Here is a 2,500-nt window from a genome sequence, read left to right on the forward strand (position 1 = left end):
CGGCACTTCGATCATTTTTTATCCCTTTGAGCAGGATTATATCGACGTGAACAAAAAGGCTTTTCTCTTCGTTTGGCTTTCGCGAAAATAAGTAATTCGCGGAAAATTAACATGAATATCATTTATTTCGTACTGGATGTGCTTGTATGCATATTTGTGTGCATCGGGTAGTTTCAGAGAAAGTGGACGCGCTAATTGATGCGGATGCGCTTTCCCGTGAAATGTGGTGCATATGCGGAAGTGTATATCTCTTCCAAAAATGACAGATGACGTCACGGGTACCGTTGATTCTTGATGATGATCTTTAGAAGCGTCACAAATGTACTCACAGAATATTCTGAAGAACTTTAAGATTTATTATGAAACACTGCTACTTAGGGGACAAAACGGTGCAAGGGACATGCCACCGCAAGCATTATTACCTTGTAGGGGCATGAGATCGCAGAAACCTACTGCAAGCAATTCGTCTCTAACGTCCCGGAAGTGAACACTTCATTTTGTAACTGAAGAAGTATAATGAATCACAAATGTTAAAAAAAAAATAGAAAAAAAGATATTCCGTTTTGTACAGGATTTTGTCTTCGAAATCCAGCCTAATTCAGCGACCAAAGGACCACTAACGAACCCAAAAAGGACTCAGTGGGTTCCCTGGACCGCACGAGATGTCTTCCTCTGTGGTACGAGAGTCTGACCGCGTCCTTAACATTTAAATTACGAAGTTTCTGGGAACAAGACAAGTTTACCTTCGTTTCTCCTTTTTCTCTCTCCACGATCTCAGCGCACGAGTCATGTTGCCGATTAGTCATTTAACGCTTAGCGGCACATTGGTCTCTCCTCTTTATGAATGAATTTTGCAACCGTCCCCCCCCAACCCCACCCCAGTCCCCAGCTCTCTCTCTCTCTCTCTCTCTCTCTCTCTCTCTCTCTCTCTCTCTCTACAGAAAATATTTGAAAATCAATATTCCTTTTTATGTATATATTAAATATATATGCAGTATGATGCAGATATGTCTTTACTCAGCCACCCTGTAGAGGATATATATATATATATATATATATATATATATATATATATATATATATATATATATATATATATATATATATATATATATATATACATACATACATATATATATGTGTTTAAATATATATATATATATACATACATACATACATACATATATATATATATATATATATATATATATATATATATATATATATATATATATATATATATATATATATATAGAAATCATCAACACACAATCACGTGTGGAACACGTGAGTCAGAAATTTATATATATATATATATATATATATATATATATATATATATATATATATATATATATATATATATATATATATATATATATATATATATATATATATATATATTAATATATATTCATGCACACTTAATAAAGGTACATAACTACCATCAACTAACAATGGGCATTTAATCTGAGATGTCCCAAAATGTGGTATTTCCTTGGGCATAGACAACCATTGCGTCATTACAGTGAAGATATCGTTAAGTGCCCGAGGCTTCAGCACAAGATCCTCCGCTAACTCGCTGTCAGGAAGAAAAACTGTTTCAGTGAACGCAGGTACACGAGCTCCCGTAGGGGGTTAGTGTCGTCAGTGCACCTCATGCGGTTGCACTGTATGCATTACTTAAGGTTCTTTGCAACGTGCCTTCGGCCCCTAGCTGCAACCCCTTTCGTTCCTTTTACTGTACCTCCTTTCATATTCTCTTTCTTCCACCTTACTTTCCACCCTCTCCTAACAATTGATTCATAGTGCAACTGCTAAGTTTTCCTCATGTTACACCTTTCAAACCTTTTACTGTCAATTTCCGTTTCAGCGCTGAATGACCTCATGGGTCCCAGTGCTTGGCCTTTGGCCTAAATTCTATATTCAGTTCAATTCAAATACACGAACACAAGCACGTCAATACGACAAGATTTAATTAAAGAGTCCCGGATATTCTTATTGCATGGACTCGGTCCCACGAACCACACATGACTTGCATATGACAACATTTTGCTGGGAATGCTTTGTGCGACTAGGATATGTTGAAAAGCATCTATGATGCTTCGAAGCGAAATAAATGGTTACTGAATTTGAATTTGCTTCCGTTTATAAAAAGGAACACGGGGCTTACTTATAACGTGGAGATTAAGTTAGATTTCGAGAGAAATTCTTTACAGACGAGGCAACTGTTTCGCTTGCACAGCCTAGCCTTTCAGTGGGTGCTAACCACAGAGTTATCAAATGACAAGATGTTGTTTTATCAAGCATGGAGTCCGAAAAGAAGCTAAGTGCAGCCTACCCACGCTTCACCAGAAGCTAAAATTCGTTAGGACTGGAAAACGAGAGCAACCTGTCATGCTAAAATAACTCTGTCAGTAAGACGCACCGAGCCGGCGGAAGAGCGTGTCATCTTGGACGGTATCCATCTGACCAAGCCACAGCGAGATTTTTCAACCGG

The 2,500-nt window shown here is 37.4% G+C and overlaps 1 protein-coding gene across 2 annotated transcripts in view; it reads left to right on the forward strand.

Moving 5' to 3' along the window:
- The window catches only part of LOC136840234 (protein starmaker-like), a 22,314-nt gene that overhangs the window by 288 nt on the left and 19,526 nt on the right, over nucleotides 1-2,500 (forward strand). The gene's annotated exons all lie outside the window — the stretch shown is intronic.

The sequence above is a fragment of the Macrobrachium rosenbergii genome, chromosome 7, assembly GCF_040412425.1.
Source record: "Macrobrachium rosenbergii isolate ZJJX-2024 chromosome 7, ASM4041242v1, whole genome shotgun sequence".
Classification (NCBI taxonomy): Eukaryota; Metazoa; Arthropoda; class Malacostraca; order Decapoda; family Palaemonidae; genus Macrobrachium; species Macrobrachium rosenbergii.